This window comes from Phocoena sinus, chromosome 16 (assembly GCF_008692025.1).
Source record: "Phocoena sinus isolate mPhoSin1 chromosome 16, mPhoSin1.pri, whole genome shotgun sequence".
Lineage (NCBI taxonomy): Eukaryota > Metazoa > Chordata > Mammalia > Artiodactyla > Phocoenidae > Phocoena > Phocoena sinus.
In genome coordinates, this window is record NC_045778.1 from 30,168,148 (window position 1) to 30,186,055 (window position 17,908).

General features: G+C 51.5%; 1 long non-coding RNA gene across 1 annotated transcript; it reads right to left on the reverse strand.

The window, feature by feature from the left end:
• Positions 1-305: 305 nt before the first annotated feature.
• On the reverse strand, positions 306-11,757 carry LOC116741440. Its single transcript, XR_004346155.1, has 3 exons — positions 2,652-11,757; positions 1,058-1,961; positions 306-837 (listed from the first exon to the last, which is right to left on the reverse strand). It is a non-coding gene; the product is annotated as an uncharacterized LOC116741440 (long non-coding RNA).
• Between the last annotated feature and the right edge of the window lie 6,151 nt (positions 11,758-17,908).

Consider the following 17,908-nt stretch of genomic DNA (forward strand, 5'->3'; position numbering starts at 1 on the left):
TGGGCCTGAGACGGAGGTACACAGAGGAGGGGGAATTGGTGGGCTGGTGGCAGCTGGAAGTCAGAGCAGAGAGACCGAGGGGCTGAGAGCTGCCAGGGTGAGAAGGAGAGTGGGGAACCCACACATGACGGTAAGGACCAAGGGCCCCCTGACCTGTTGGTCCCTTACGGCCTTGGTGGGCTTCCCCTGTATTCTTACACTGTACAGTTGTATTCACTTCCTAGGGCTGCCTAGGTAACAAATGACAACAGTCGGGTGGCTTGAAGTAAGAGAACTTTATTCTCTGACAGTTCTAGAGGCCAGAAGTGTCAGCAGGATTTGGTTCCTTCTGGAAGCTCTGAGAGAAAATCCATTCTAGGTCCCTCTCCTAGCTTCTGTGATCGTCAGCAATCCCTGGCATCCTTTGGCTTATGGACCCTCACTCCAACCTCTGTCTTTGTCTTCACGGGAATCTTCACGAGGCCTTCTCTCATGTGTCTGTACGTCTTCTCCTTTCTGTCTCTGGTAAGGACACCTGCCATTGGATTGAGGGTCCACCCTCCTCCAGGATAAGCTCGTCTCAAGATTCTTACAATAATTACGTCTGCCAAGATCCTTATTCCAAGTAATGTCCCAGCTTGTGGGAATACAGATTCTGGTCTTCACTATGGCTCCCTGGATCCTTACTGTAAAACTTGAAACCTTTGAGAACCTCATTTTTTGGAAGAATGGTGAATCTCCTGGGAAGGAAGAGTCACGGGTTTTTCCATGAATCAAAGTGTCTCCGGTGATCTGTGGGCCTCATTCTTCCAGGCCTCGGCTTTCCAATGGCCCTACTGGTCCAAGGCTCTTGGGCAGCTGGTGGAGAAAACATGAGGAAGGAAGTGAGGGTTTTGCAGAGGAAAGACAGGTGTAGCCCTAGAAACAGAGGTGGTTAGTGCTCTGTAGATGGTGCGGAGATGCCAGAGCAGGCAGAGGGGCAGGGAGGGGTAATGACAGGAGAGGGACACCAACTGGGCTGCTTCCCAGACAAGTGGCATTCGACCCATCTGACCACTCTGAGGCTCAGCGTTCTCACCTGTAAACTCGATTTCTCCAGTGTCAGTTGAGTCCCTACAGGGTGCCAGAACCACGCTGGGTGGAGGGCATAAGGCAGTGAGGGGGCATGACTCGTAGGCCTGACGAGCTCCCAGCGTGGTGGAGGAGGCTGGTGCGGGAAGGACCCAGGGGACCATCAGGTGGTGAGAAATACAACAGTCTTCGGTATAAGCCCTCTGGTAACACTGGCAGCCAGGTGGGCAGGGGACCCCTGAAGTGAGTGACGCTGAGCTGGTGTTAAAGAAGCATAAGAGCTGGTCAGCAGGATGAGAGAGGCCAGAGGTCCAGCCTGAGCTCATGACCCAAGCAGAGGCACGGCCCCTGGAAGAACTTGGTGTGTTCAGAAATCACAGCATCACCTCCAAAGACTGGACGGTGGGGCTATGGTGGAAACTCCAAGGAAAGGGGCTTGTAGAGAGAGGTAGCAGTCCTTGAATGCACGGGAGTTGAGACTTTAGTCTATAGCTTGTGGGGCTGTTGGAGGCTATGAAACCAACCGCAGGATGAAAAAATTTGCGGTACAAAAAGATCACTCAGACAGCAAGAGCGGACGAGAGGGCACGGGCTGGGAGCACGAGACCATGAGAGGCTATTGCAATATCCCCAAGAGATATACAAAGGGCAGTGGCGGAGCAACGGAGAAGAAGGAACGGACGCGAGAGGCATTTGAGGGGCCGCACGCGCGGGGCTTGGTGACCTCACATCAGTCTGCTTCTCGAGCCTGTCTGCAGGTCACGGGAGATAATGGATGCAACACACTCTGAAAACTGCAGAGCACATCGTCAGGGTGCTGCAGCGGGTTTCTGCTGGATGCCGTTCAGGCTTTCATGAAGTGAAGCCTCTCTCCTCCTCCCCGGCTCATCTCTGATGATGCTTTCTTTTGCCTGTAAGCAAGGGGGAGGGGGGCGGGGGAGAAACAGAGACATTAAGTGCCAAAGCTTATGTTAATATAGCATTAAGGTTGAAAATGTAATCTCCTAGGAGTCAGGAAATTCTGAACCCAGGGTTTCCATGGTAACCCAGCCACACTGCTCCTCTGTCCATTCGGGCCCTGTTTTCCTTGTTAAATATGATCCCGTCGTATATTATATTTTATCGAGCTAAATGTGTTACCCACAGCATGCAGAGCCCCAGTCAGCAGCAGCGCGGAGCTGCAGGAAATGTGGTGTGTGTGTGTGTGTGTGTGTGTGTGTGTGTGTGTGTGTGTGTGTGTGTGAGAGAGAGAGAGAGAGAGAGAGAGAGAGAGAGAAAGAGAGAGAGTGTGTGTGTGGTGTGTGTGTGGCAGGGGTGGACCTTCCGAATTCACCTGATACAATACAGCCACATCTTAGGTCCTTGTATCTAATAAATGGAATGTAATTCTACTAAGAGCAGCTCCTGTGAAAATAAATTGAAAAACAGTGCTGCAGCCCTGTGCTCTGAGGGGGGTCTATCAGGGTGCCCACTCCTCCTGGAGGGACCCAGCCGGGGTCTCACAGCCTTTTCTCAGCACCCTCTCAGCCCCAGGAGCAGGGGCCACACTCCACCCCGGGATCCCTCCTGGATTGAGTTCTGAGGAGGTGGATTGGAATTACCTGGTCCAGTGGCTCTTCACCCGCGCCAGCCAACTGAAGTTCATCTGTCACTGTTCGTTAGTATCCCAGGGTGCACCAGGCTCCGCAAACAGATGCAGAAAGGAAATTCGATTCTCCTCCGAACCCTCTCTCCCACTAAGGCAGCACAATGGACAAAAGCCTTCCTTGGTGGCAGCAGAGATATTAGGAAGGAGGAGGGAAATGGCTTGTCAGGGAGGACAGCTCAGTGGTGGAATGTGTGACAGAGAAACATCTGTAGGTTAATGTGGTGGAAAGACCATGGAATGTTAGAATCAGGCTGCCCTGGACTCGGCTATCTCCCAGCCATGTGGTCTTCAGCAAGTCTCTTTATTTCCCTTTGTCTTAGTTTTTTCATCTGCAAAACTGGGATAAAATTACCATTAACCTCACACAGGCTTGTTGAAGGATTAAATGGGATAATGGATGCAAAAGCTCACTGTAAACGTCTAAATCCCTACACAAATGTTACTCTCACAGGGAGCTCTAGAAAACCATGCTGGATTCTAGACTTATGGGTTCCAGAATTAAAGGATAGATCTAGAAGAGAAGCTGGCAAATTTTTTTCCATAAGGGCTCAGATGGTAAATATTTTAGGCTTTGAGGGCCGTGCTGTGACTAGTCAACTCTGCCAAAGCAGCCAGTGATAATACATAAATGAATGACCGTGGCTGTGTGCCAATAAAACTTTATTAACAAAAACAGGAAGTAAGCTGGAATTGGCCTATAAGCTGTGGTTTGCCAGCCCCTGGCCTAACACTGCCTTTGTAGAAAGCTGGTTTTTTTTTTTTTTTTGAATGCTGCTTTTCTGCTCAGAATTTAAATCTGCTTCCTCTCCATCCTCCACCCCTTGCCCTGCCCACCTCCCACCCACTCAAACACATACCTACTTCTTTATCTGGACAACTTGTAAATCTTCTAGAGTCAGTAGAGTCCCCTCCTCCAAAAGCAAATAGCAATAATCCCTTGGCCTTTGTCTGCTTGCCTCATAGCCTATGAGATCCTTAGGGCAGCCAGCTCTGTCACCCCAGGCCCTAGGTCCTGGTAGAAGTTCAGTGGATCTTTGCAGAATGGATATAAGGAAAAACACAGCATCCAAGGGAACTGGGACATTGCCGTTCTCTCACGAGGTCTGTGAACTGGGGTCATTTCAAAACTCTTAGGTCTGGAATCTTTCATCAGGAGCTGCTCCATCAGAGCTTCTAGAACAATCAGAAGGCAGAATCACCTTTGCAGACCCAGGTCAACATACGCGCCTACCTCATGAGCCAAGGGGCTAACGTTCTCTCTTTGGAGGCATGCTGGAGCCCTGGGAAGCAGGCCGGATGAGCAGGAGGGGGTCAGTGCGGAGGGTCTGGCTCTGAGGTCGTGACAGTGTAGTAGCTACTCACTCTGCCCTCAGGGAGCCTCTGCCTCCACTAGCCTGGACAAGTGACATGACATGTGGAAGCTTCCAGAAGTGTAGCAGCCCTTTCAGAGTTCACATTTGCAAGCCTTCCTCCTCCTCCCCCTCCTGGGCAGAGCACACAGGCAGAATGGAGTTGTGTAACTCACCTCTGAGTCACACTTCCCCCTGCACAGTATTTGCTTTCTGCCTGACAAAGCCCAGTTTCCCCAGGATAGCCAGACAGGCTACTATTGTTCCAAAGTCAGGGCCCGGTGATGGGCTCTTCTGCCCCCAATACACCAGCTAAGACATCATTTTTCATTGCCACGTTGGGGGAGTAGACATGTGGTGGGTGAGCATACAGGGTGGGAGTTCACGGGTACATGCAGTGTTCATGCATGCGTTCACACATGGCATCCATGTGTCCTCAACAGTTTTGTGTGCTGCATAGGTGTGTGACCGGGGCCCATGTGCCCACGTGTGAGTATTTAGGCATATGCTTTCTTGTATATGCGAGGCTGTGTTGTTCTGACACGTGCCTGGGAATGTCTGCTGGTCGGGCATGTGCGTTTGTCTGGCTCTGTGCATGTCTTTAATTTAGGACTCTGCTTCTCCTGGAAGAAACGATCAGTTCCGTCCTCTGGCCTCAGCAGATGAATATTTTATTACCTTGCTTTTGCCATGGCATTAGGCAGTTTTCCTGTGAAAAGCCAGAGCATGACACACTTCAGGGAGGTGGAGATGTGGACTCTGATATTGGAGCACCAGCAAGGAAATCACCCCCTCCTCCTGAAACGAAGCCCCAGAGGGCTCACAGATGCTGCCTGCTAGTGTCATTAGGAACTGATGACTCAGCCGCTTTTCCCCGGTCCCTCGACGGCGTTCTCTCTAAATACAAAGCCGGCACACCCATTTCACAGGAGGCGTGGGAGAACCCCCTCCCGCCCCTCCTGAAGCTAGCCTAAAGCAGTTTCATTTTTTCCCACCTACCTGGTCCTCCTGTGGAGGAAGATGCTTAATGTCCTGGGAGCCGAAGGTCACTGTATGATCCAGACGGCCAGCAGAAGGTCCTGACTTCTCCCACACCTTGGCATGGGGGTGAGGCAGCCACGTTGAGGAAAAGCCAGGCGACACTGGAGCCAGGAGGCCATGGAGACAGCATCTCCCAGCCACAGGGCCCTCCCAGCCCCCAGCCACGGAGTGACCCAGCCACACATTTCTCTGTAGCTGGGCTGCCAGGAGCAGTCCCTAAGACTAGGATTTGGGAGCAAGTAGTTTATCTGGGAAGTGACCCCAACCTAGGAGCACGGTGGGAACACAGGGAACAAGAGAGTAAATACGGACAAGCAAATTAAGCACGTATTAATGAAGAGTTATCTAGCTCATTCCCCCGGGGGCCGTCTGTGAGGCCGAGGGACTGAGGCGTATGCCCACCAACTCTTATCTCACCAGTCCAGGCTTGGCTGCCCCATAGGCAAAACTAGCACCCTCTGCTAGGCCAGGGGCGTAGGACTCTGCTGTTCCCCGGAGGGGCAAGTAGCCTCGCCCACATCTCTAGGTGGCAGGTGCTAACCCAGGCCCCCGGACCTCTCTCGGTTGCCCTCTGCGTCCTCCCTGGTCCTCGGATGGTGGTGGAAGCTCTCTAGGCTGCCCTCTCCAGAAGGGAGCAGGGATTCCCCGCTGGGCCTGTGTGGGGCGGGGAATGCTCGGCCCCCGTTGGCTGTGAGTACCCCGTGGAAGCTCTTGGAGCCAGACATTCTGGAGCTCCTACTTTGTGTCAGGCCTTGTGCTTAGCACACATTATTTTATTTAATCTCCACAGCAATGCGATAAATTAGGTACAACTACCTGTATTATACAGAGAAAGAAATTGAGGTTCTGAGATGCCCTCTCACCTCAGGTCACTCTGCCCAGAAGGGACAGAGATTTGTCTGGGCCGGTGCCCGTGGAGTGGGTCTTAACACATTTGCATCTACTTCCTACTGGTCTGTGAGCTCCTGGAGGACAGGGCCTGACCCATTCCCTCCAAGCTCCTCCAGAGCCTGGAGCCTTGTCCACTGTGGGTGGTTATTAACTGGAGGCCCTTTCATCTCTTCGATTATCTATCTACCCAATCAGGAGTTACTGTGCCTTGGCCAACATCCAGTGGAAGGGCCTGTGAGCAGCTCCAGCCTCGGGCTTCAAGCCAGCCGCAATGGCCTTCCACACCACTCCAACCAAAGAGCTGAGTGTGGGTCTGCCCCGGTGGAAACAGGCAGGCAGTAGCGTCACATGGACTTGCGTTTAAAATTCCCTCCCCCATGACCCAGCTGTGTGGTCCTAAGCAGGTTGCCTAGCGTCTCTGCACCTCTGTGTGCTCCAGTGGCGGATTCGGCCTCCCACACAGCATGCTATGAGGCTGGAATTCGAGAGAAGCATGTCAGACCCCTAGGTTGACTTTCAGGAAGCTCTTAGTAGAGATTATGGGTTCCACCCTGACCAGAATGTGAGCTTTCTCAGGGCAAGGAAAGGGGTTTATTTGTCTCTGTCGTGGCCACACCCATCCCAGGACCTAGCCCTGGGTGCATGCGTGGTAAGTGGCGGTGCCGTTGAGCTGTCCTCAATTCAGTGGTGTTTATAAGGACTTGCCCTAATGCACAGGCTTCAACCAGAGGACGGACAACTGAGTGTTTTGCAGCCAGGACTCCAGCCTGTGTGTGCAGCTCTTTGAAAGCATAGTGCTTCCCTTCTTCCCGTTTGTTTTTCTTTGGCCGCCCTCCTCCGTTCCACACCTGCAGTCAAAGGCTGCCAGGGCCAAGTCCCCAGCCTGCGCTGAGTGAGAGATCAGGGCAGGGGGAAGAGCTGGAGGGCCTGCAGACGTAAGAATTAGGCAGGCCAGCTGTCAGGATGTTAGGCTTGTCTCCAGCTCCCTGGCCACTGCAGGGCCACACCCTGCCACCCAGCCCTGACCTCTCTTGCTAGCCTAGCTCTGCTGGGGTGGTGGTGCCGTCTTTCAGCTGCCAGAACCCCGAGGTGGGGCCTCCATGGCAGCCCGTGCCTCCTCCTCCCCTCACATTGCTTTCTTCCTGACCCATCTCCCAAGAGTGTCCAGGGGTGGTCCCTCAGCCACCCTTCACTCCTCTCCTTCCCCGTCCTCTGTTTGGAGATGCTCACCCCTGCTCTAAGTTTTTTTGGTGCCACAATGCTTTTCTCTTTGCCCATTCCCCTTTGATAAAGTCCTTGTTTCTAGCTTCATTCTGTACCTTCCTGACTGTGGATGGTGACGCACTGATGAGTCTGGCTCATCCGTGGGCTGTGGAGAAATTCCCACGTGGTACATCAGGACCCATCCTGCCAAGTGATTGCTCCGTGTGCAGCCAGATCTCCGCTTGTTTCCTTGCTGCTTCTCCCAGTGCAGGATGCCTCTTTCTCCTCCACCACATCTGGGTGGATTGGGGAGCCGCTGAGCCCAGTTCTGCCCCGTTCACCCACTCCTCCTACAGCTGGGGGCTCACGTGCCAAGCCTGGCACCGGCGGCAGGCGCCACGGAGGGCAGACGACTAGCTAGGGGATGAAAACCTCTATTCAGGACAATATCAAATCCCTGGCTCCGGACAGAGAGACAGGTTTGCTCCCGGTCCGAGACATCGCCTGCAAAGCGAAAGCCGATACCAAGAGAGGAGCGTCTCGTTAATACGGGCTCTGTTCTTTTCACCTGGCAGGCCAAGCACAGCGGCTCACTTGTGCCTCTGAAATCCTAACTGGCTCCTGGCTGGGAGCTTTGGGAACTGCTTGGGAGACGTTAGGCAGAGTGTGCCAGGTGTACACCCAGCCAAGTCCCAATTCAGCCAGGGCAGGGACTAGAGAGAAAGACCCCTGGACGGCGGACCACACGCGCGCCATGCGGTCACTGTCAGGACGAGGCTGGAGCCACGCGCTCCAACCTCCCCAGTGTCCTTCAATTGCCTTTTCTTCCCCCCAGACTCCTTTCCAAGCGTATGCCATAAGGTGGGTAGAAAGGAATCATACAATATGGGTATGGAGGGCCATGAGTAATTCTTTCACTCTGTTTCTCAACTTTTTAGGGTCAAAAAAACCTCTCATAAACCTTGAATGCCATAGTCACTCTCCCGAGAAAAATGTACACCCCCAAATTGAGCATATAATTACATGGTATTCACAGACCCCCGAAGCCCCCCTTGGCTAGCTCCATGGGGTCCGTGTTAAGAATATTTTCCAATGTCTCCTTCAACGGTTGGGAGAACGAAGGCCAAATAGGGCGACCTCACTTTCCCAGGAAAACAGCGTGCTGCTGGCAGAGACTTGATCATATTTAAATTTTATTTGGTTAAAAATAAGTATGACAATTCACAGAATGTATTTTTCCAATAAGAAATATCAAACTAAGACAAGCCAGTGGGCTTGCACAGCATCACTAGTTTCTCTTCCGTAGATCCCTTCTCTCCTTCCTCCACAGTGGAAGAAGTTTTAGATGGGCACATGGAAGTCTAAAATTCCCAGCGTCCCTTACAATTGTATGGTCTTGCCTCTAAGTTTGGCCAATGGCATGTTATCAGATTTCTAAGTCATATCTTTGAAAAGAACGGGTGCACCCCCTTCCTCCTTTCCCTTATCCCACCGGTTGGAATGCAGATGTGTCAGAGGGAGTTGGAGCAGCCATTCTGGGCCACGTGATCAAGGCTGGGTATTAAAGATGGCAGAGAAACAAGACAGAAGGAGTCTGGGTCTCTGACTATTGTGGAATCACCATAGCAGTCTGGGACTGCCTACCCGGTCTTTTATCTTCTTTCAGCCACTGATTTGAGTTTCTCTGCCATAGCATTAGAATCCAAATTTTAACTTACAATCTAAGAGACCAGAACATCCATAGATCCCACTTCCCACCTCATCCCAGTGGTCCCCAAGTCCCATCAGCAATGAGCATGACTATCTCTCTTTCCTCTTCTTCTCCACCCATTGCCACTACACTGCTCTAGGCCATCTCCCTCTTGCCCCTGAACCACTCCAGGGATCCCCTGGTTGGTCTCTGCGTTATAGCCGTTCTGCCATCCAGTCCAAAGCACCTTTCCTGAAATGGACACCCAGGCCGGACGCTCTACTCTTCAGCCCTTCAATGGCTCCTTGTTCCAGCAGAGTGAACCTCACCCCCCCGCAGTCTGGCCCCTCAGCCTGCCTCACCAGCCCCAACTATTGCCACCTCCTTTACATACCCTCTGCTCCCCAAACATGGAATTGCTTGCCCTTTTCCAAGCACCCTGCAGCCTCAGAAGCCTTTCCACCGTCTCCTGGACAGCCTGGTGTGTTCATCCTTCAAGGCTGACCTCCTTGGCCAGCCCACCCAGCACCCCCTCCTGCGCACCCCCCGCTACCCTGTCCACACCTCCATTACAACCTGTAACCGTGTCATTGTTATTGTCCGTCCCCCGTGCATGACTTTCACTGCCAGAGAACGAGAATGGCTCCCCTAGGTGCCCACCACACAGCGGGGATAGAGGCTCTGCTCAAGAAAGCTGTTGAATAGAAATGTATTTGCTGGAATAAGGACTAGAGCTCAGCTTCCCTGACGCCTCTCTCAGGGCCCAGTCTGCTTTGTGGGGCTCTATCACCCTGGTGAGGAATTTACTCCTTCCTTCCTGCCCTCTTTCCCTCCTGTATTTCCTCTTTCTGTGAGCATAACCCCAGTGCCCCCGTGATGCTGGTAGAAAGAGCAGAAGAGCCGCTGAGTATTTGTAGAATTCATGAACACATGCATTTAGTGAGTGAGTATTTTATTTTACATTTTTGCTGGTCTCTGTGCTGGGCACTGTGAACACAGATGTGGAGAAGGCCCCAACCTGCCCTCCAGGCCTTTCCCAGCCTGAGAGCTCAGAGGAAGCGCCGGCTGTGGAGGAAGTGGAGGCATCAGCTCCCCAGCACCTCATGGGTGGGTCTCTGTAACATTTACCTTTGCCTGAGAGCTGCAACAGGACTCGAGGAACTGGTCTTTCCCGATCCCATGGGCGGACTGGAAGAGGTGAGAGGTGGAGTGATCCGAGCCTTCTGGCAATGTGATGAAGTCATTTGCAGAAAGACATGTTTGTTCTGACTCGAGTGTTTTTCCACATGACTTCATCCCCCAGCAGGCTATGCTTGGGCCTTAGTTTGCGATGGGCCCCAGCCCCGGCTACCTGGAGAGAATGGCCCCGATCCCTTCCCCGGGCAGCTGTGCCAGGACAAGCTGAGTTGCCTGCCGCCCTGTGAATGGCCCAATCGTGGGCAGCACCCACCATGGCAGGAAGAGGCTACAAGAAGCCTGAACTAAGTACTGCAGGGGCTCCAATAAGTGGGTGCTCAACCCTGTGGTCAGGATGGGGTGAAAACTTCTCAAAAAGGGACTCTTGAGTTGGGTCTTAAAAGATGAGAAGCAGTTTTCAAAACAAAACCAGAGGAAAGGGCATTCCAGGCAGGGGGATAAAAGAGGCTGACTCAGACATCTATTAAGATGCATCCAGGAGCTGGAGGAATCAGGCTCCTGGACTTCAGACTATACTACAAAGCTACAGTAATCAAGGGAGTATGGTACTGGCACAAAAACAGAAATATAGATCAATGGAACAGGATAGAAAGCCCAGAGATAAACCCACATACATATGGTCACCTTATCTTTGATAAAGGAGGCAGGAATATACAATGGAGAAAAGACAGCCTCTTCAATAAGTGGGAAAACTGGACAGCTACATGTAAAAGAACGAAATTAGAACACTCCCTAACACCACACACAAAAATAAGCTCAAAATGGATTAAAGACCTAAATGTAAGGCCAGACACTATCAAACTCTTAGAGGAAAACATAGGCAGAACCCTCTATGACATAAATCACAGCAAGATCCTTTTTGACCCAGCTCCTAGAGAAGTGGAAATAAAAACAAAAATAAACAAATGGGACCTGATGAAACTTAAAAGCTTTTGCACAGCAAAGGAAACCATAAACAAGACGAAAAGACAACCCTCAGAATGGGAGAAAATACTTGCAAATGAAGCAACTGACAAAGGATTAATCTCCAAAATTTACAAGCAGCTCATGTAGCTCAGTATCAAAAAAACAAACAACCCAATCCAAAAATGGGCAGAAGACCTAAATAGACATTTCTCCAAAGAAGATATATAGATTGCCAACAAACACATGAAAGAATGCTCAACATCAGTAATCATTAGAGAAATGCAAATCAAAACCACAATGAGGTTTTACCTTACACTGGTCAGAATGGCCATCATCAAAAAATCTACAAACAATAAATGCTGGAGAGGGTGTGGAGAAAAGGGAACCCTCTTGCACTGTTGGTGGGAATGTAAATTGATACAGCCACTATGGAGAACAGCATGGAGGTTCCTTAAAAAACTAAAAATAGAACTACCATACGACCCAGCAATCCCACTACTGGGCATATACCCTGAGAAAACCGTAATTCATAAAGTCATGTACCACAATATTAATTGCAGCTCTATTTACAATAGCCAGGACATGGAAGCAAACTAAGTGTGCATCAACAGATGAATGGATAAAGAAGATGTGGCACATATATACAATGGAATATTACTCAGCCATAAAAAGAAATGAAATTGAGTTACTTGTAGTGAGGTGGATGGACCTAGAGTCTGTCATACAGAGTGAAGTAAGTCAGAAAGAGTAAAATAAATACTGTATGCTAACATATATATATGGAATCTAAAAAACCAAAAAAAAAATGGTCATGAGGAACCTAGGGGCAAGACGGGAATAAAGACGCAGACCTACTAGAGAATGGACTTGAGGACACGGGGAGGGGGAGGGGTAAGCTGAGACAAAGTGAGAGAGAGGCATGGACTTATATACACTGCCAAACATAAGGTAGATAGCTAGTGGGAAGCAGTCGCATAGCACAGGGAGATCAACTCGCTGCTTTGTGACCACCTAGAGGGGTGGGTTAGGGAGGATGGGAGGGAGGCAGATGCAAGAGGGGAGAGATATGGGGCTATATGTATATGTATAACTGATTCACTTTGTTATAAAGCAGAAACTAACACACCATTGTAAAGCAATTATACCCCAATAAAAATGTTTAAAAAATTCTAATCACAATAAAAAAAGGAGGTAGTGAAAATTAAATACAAGTAAAAAAAAAAAAAAAGATGCATCCAGTGCAAACCAGGGAGACCCCAAGAGCAGTGGTATCTGCAGAGGGGCATGTCATCGCTACCTAAGAGCAGCATGGTCCCGGGGTTATATGGAGGCCCAACGATGCCCACAAAGACCCAGGCTCACCCACATTTCTGCTCAGCCTTCCTTAGTGTACTGGCTTTTTGTTCATTGTGTGTTATCACATGATCAAAAGATGGCTGCTGAGGCTCCAAACATCACATCCGCTCACAACCTTGTTCCAGAGGGGAAGAAGAGGATGGGGAGACTCAAGGGAATGCTTCCACTTTCTGTCCTGAAGCTCTCTGGCATATATCCCTGTCTAAGCCTGTTCGGGCTGCTATAACAAAGTATCATAGACTGGGTGGCTTATAACTACAGAAATTTCTTTCTCACATTTCTGAAGGCTGAAAGTCTGAGATCAGGGTGCCAACATGATCAGGTTCTGATGAGAGCCCTCTTCTGGTTGCAGATGGCCAACTTCTTATTATATCCTCACGTGGTGGAAAGAGGGAGAGAGAGCTCTCTGGGGTCCCTTTTATAAGGACACTTATCCCATTCATGGGGGCTCCACCCTCATGACCTAATCACCTCCCAAAGACCCCCACCTCCTAATACCATCAAGGGTATTAGGTTAGGGTTTCAACATATGAATTTGAGGGGGTCACAAACATTCAGTCCATAGCGATCCCCTATTCTCACTGACTTTGTCATTGGGCTGGTCACCACCATCTGTGAGGAAGACTGGGGAAGTGCCTGGCAAAGGGGATTAAGATAACCATGCTTTGTTTACACTGGGGCTGCTGAGGGACTGGGTACCACAGTGTCTGCCCACCACTCCCACAGCATCAGAGCTCTGCTAGCAGGGAACACAGCTGGTTGGAAGAGAGGAATGGCCGTCAGGTCGGCAACGAGCAGGGCTGTCACATGTGTCACGTGTTGGTAAGCGTGAATTTCCGTGGGGCTCAATGTAGTGAAGATGGCAGGAGAGGAGCTGGCCAGACAAGAATTTGAATAGAAAGATTAGGGTCTGGGGCTTTAAACTAAGAGCAGCCCATCCAAGAGCTCTGGACCTGAGGTTGGTTCGTGTTTTAGAACTAGAACTCTGCCAGCAGGGAGCACTACCTGGGGGGACAGAGATACCCCAAGGATGGTCGTGTCATTGTCACTTTCCGTCTGGGCAAGTCTGTGGGTCCCTGAGAGTAGGGGCGGCATTCGTGTCACTGTCCTTAGTGCCTTCCACAGCGCTGCTTCTACCGAAAAGGATGGCTGACTGAGTGAATGAATGAATGAGTGAGTGAGTGAAATTCACAGCCTCTCCTAGCATCAGCTCCCTCCTCTGTATCCTGGGATCAGTAATAGCAGTTCTTGTCTCGCAGGGCTGCTGGGAGAATCAGATGAGCTGACGGCTGCCACAGTGCTTAACAAATGGGAAGGCAGCGGGCAGAGAGGGGGAGGCAGATAGGGAACGTGGGTCGCCTCGAACCCACACGATGCCAAGCACAGGCCCCCGCCTGCTGGCACCACTCACCGCCTGACCACATGGAACTGCCTGGAGGGGCCTGAATGGCCGTCCGGGATTTTCAGAAAAGAAAGCAAGGCGACGCCCAGTGGGTCCTGCCAAAGACAGTGATGGGAGAGTGATGAGGATAAACAGCTGTCTGTCTCTGGTAACGCAATTAGGAGCTAAAATATTAAACGCTTTATGGCAGGACATATATCTCCCACGTAAGGAGCTGCCTCTTGCAAAAGCAAGCATTGTCCAGGCGGGAGGCAGGCAGGCAGGCCCACATCTCAGACCCAGCAGCCTCTGAAAAGGACAACGACCTCACATTCTGTCATCATCTGGGGAGCTCCTCTTACTTCCTCATCACCATCATTGCAGTTACCATTTACTGAGTGACTACTGTGTGCGCGGAGCACTGTCAGAGACTAGCTTGTGGGCTGAACCACTTTTTTTTTTCAAGGGAAAAATGTGGGGTAAGGGAGATACGCAGAAACCAAACAAAGATATTAAGTAACTCGCCTACCGTCAGCCACCTCGAGAGAGGCAAAGCTCCTTGGCAAGTACTGTCCTTTGCAGGAAGCCAGCACAGAAGCTGGAGATGGAGTGACTTGGTGAGTGGGGAGGATGAGATTTGGCTTGTCCTGGGATGTCCCACAGAGCAGGTGCCCTGCTGTGCCCCTGGTGTCCCAGGTGCTGGGATAGATGGACGTGAGACTGATTTGGATGTGAAACACACAGATTTCCTGGTTGTCTGTGTCTCAGGGAAAGGTCTGTCTCGCCATCTCTTTACTTTGATGGTGAATGACTGATTACTCTAATGGGCTTTGAATTGACACAGATTTGTGGTAAGAATGGTGGAATTTCAGGCATCAGCAAAGAGTCAGGGCACCTCATAGCACTCCCGAAAGCATACTTCTTAGGCAGCCAAACAGTTCTGGGCATGTGTTTTCAGAGCCCTGTCTATGTCTAAATCAGGGTCACTGCTGATTCTCGCTGGGGGGTTCAGGAGGAAAATCATGCAGCCCTCACACGAGGTTAGAGGATGTTTGCCAAAGTCCATTTGCATTCATCATCTCATTTTCTTGTCAAAAGAACCTTGTGAGAGAAATGCAATTTCAACCCATTTTATAGTTATGGAAACTGATGGCATGTGTGGCCCAAGAGACAGAACGCATGTTTGCTGAGCACTTGCTATGCACTAAGCTTTGGCTGTAACAAACAGAAGGATGGGTGTGTGCAAAGGCCCTGAGGTAGGAAGGACCTGCCATGTTTCTGGAGCTGAGAAGTGGCCAGTGTGTCTGTGGGAAGGTGAGCAAGGCCCCCCTACACTTGCAAGGGCCCCTAGGATGTGCTGTGCCTTCTGGTGGGTATCTGACTTTGGTCTAGAGCCCTCTCCATGCATCCGGAGGACGTGGTCAGCCCCGGCTTTGAGCAGCAGCCCCATCTTGCTGCTAGGAAGCCCCCCTCTCTGCCTGCCCCCCTCATCTGTCAGAATCCCCCAGTGTGCACAGAGCGCCACCACTGTGGCCCCGTGCTCCCTGCCGGGTGTGGTCCCTTCACCTCTCCTGGCCCCCCTCCTTGTGTCTGCCTCCATCTCTAACTGGCAGCATTCCTAGAAGCCAGTGGGTGGGTGCTGAGGGGCCAGCCGAGGGAGGGCTGTGCAGGTTTCCACGAGCGTTACATCTGGAGAGGGAGACCGGAATGTTTGTGTCTGAAATTTAGCTAATATCCCAGGAATTTCTCCTGGCGTTTCAGAGGGTTCCTAGGGGGACTGCAAAGCTGGGATGTCTGGGTTCTGGGGGCGGGCTGGCCTTGCTCAAAGCCTCTTTGTCTACATGGCTCTGCCTGTGTCGATCTGGCTCTGCGTCTGTGTGTCTTTGTGTGTGTATCTTTGTTTAGAGTGGATGTGTGCATCTCTGTGCATGCCAGTGTGTGTCTGGGTGTGGGTGTGTGTCTGTGTGTGCCTGTGTGTGTGTGTTGTATCTGTGTGTGTCTCTGTGTGGGTCAGTGTGTGTGTGTATCTGAGACACACACACTGTTCGTCAGCGTCGCAGTGTCTCTCGGTTTCTTGGTGTGTTGGTGGGTCACCACAGGCCTGCCTGTGTACCCGTCCCTCTCTGAGCTGTGCCTCTGCAAAGAGGTAACTCTCTCTGGGACTCTGGACTTCTGCTTTTGTCTCTCCCTCACCACCCTTGGGCTGGGGCTGGACCTCGCCCTCCCTGTGAGTAGCGAGTGGACAGTAGGGAGAAAAGAGAAAGAGTAAGTAAGAGGCAGGGGTGGGAGGGAAGGAAAGAGTCAGAGAAACAGGCTCCTCTGTGAGTCTGTGTGGGTCTGAGTGTGTCTGTGTGTGCACACATGTGTGTATGCATGTGTGTGTGCATGGCTCCCTGGCCGGGAAAGAGTCCTCGCAGGCCAAGCCTTGCTTCCAGCACCACCACAAAGAGACCTGAGATGCCCTCAAGCTACATTTTGGTTTTCTGGACTCTGCAGCCGGAGCCATGACCCACCCTCCTGCCCTCGCCCCTCCACCCATTTGGTCACAAGGCATTTCAGCATACATTCTCCAGCTGAGTCAGCCTCTCCCCTCGGCCCCCGCAATACCTTTGCCTCTACCCCCCATAGCCCACTGCTCTGCCCTGCACTGCCCCCGCCAAGTCCTGTACACAGCCACGGCCACATCTCACTCCCTGGAGCCTCTCACGGCTCCCCGCTCAAAGACCATGCAGACACCGCCACTGAATGGTCAGACTTTGTGGAACCAAACCTACCGCTTCTGCCAGGAAGTCCCCCTGGACACCCCAGCCCGGGGAGAAGCCTCTTCCACCTGATCCCCTTGCATTTTGCCTGCATGCCTCTGTGACTGTCACCCTTTGGGCTCTAGGTGTCCACCTCACCGACTCCTCTCTCCCTGTAGACAGGAAGGGACAGGGCAGGATTCAGCTCTGGTTTCCCACCACGTGGTCCACTGCCTGGAACTCAGTAATCTCCACTGTACCGGTCCCTGGACCAGTAGATCACTCCCAGGGCCTTCTAAGGTAGATAAAGAAGCTGGGGGACTTGATTTTCCACAGTTCCCTGACAGCCACTGTGTTTTGTGTCTCCTTTAATGTATCACCACCTCTCAGAAACACAGCACTCCAATGCCCGCCTCCAAACTCCTAAGTGGGCCGAGGCACCCTGGCTCCTCAAATGCGCTCAGCATCCTTAAAGCCCAGGTGCAGGCCACCTCCCAGCAACGTTGCTCACAACCTGGCTTGCGGGCCTCGCAGCCCCCCAGAGCCTCCACTGAACAGTGAGGCACCCCTCAGGGCCCTCCCACTCCATCAGGGGACCTCATCACCCCACCACTCTGAAAACATCTCAAACACATGGGTAGTCTCTTTATCTTAAATTTTTTATTTTTCATGGGGTGTATTAGTTGCCTAGGGCTGTGGTAACAAATTACCACAGATTGGGTGGCTTAAGCAGAAATGTATTCTCATACGGTTCCAAAAGCCAGAAGTCTAAAACCAAGGTATCGGTGGGGCCTCAGTTCTCCCCGAGGCTCCAGGGAGAACCCTTCCTTGCCTCTTCCAGATTCTGGTGGTCACTAGCAATCCTTGACGTCAAGTTCCTGGGCTTGTGGACGCATCACTGCAATCTCTGCCTCTATCCTCACCAGGCTTTCTCCCTGGGGCTCTCTGTGTCTCAGATCTCTAGCTCCTTATAAGGACACCAGTCAGTGGATTTAGGGCCCACCCTAAGTCCAGATGATCTCATCTCAAGATTCTTAACTTAATTACATCTGCAAAGGCCCTATTCCCAAATAAGGGAATATTCCACATTCACAGGTACTGGGGGTTAGGACTTGGGCATATCTTTTGAGGAGACACAATTCCACCCACTTCATGGAGTTATCATGCTAGAAACTCAAAAATACCTCTTTGGCCTAAACAGCTGATGATAACAAGTAACAGAGACTGCAGGGTTGTCTGGGTTGGAGGTGACCTAACGCACTTGGTGATAGGTACCCCACATGATCTGCATGTCGGCTGAAACATCTGCAGGGACAGGTAGCACATCGCCCGCTGGGCACGCCAGCTGGCGAGAGAGCCTGGGTGACTGGTGAGGCTGTCAGGGAGCCTCGGAAGGAAGGATGGTCATGCACTCAAGACTCCTCCCCCTTTCCTGAATACGTGCGGCTCCTGTGC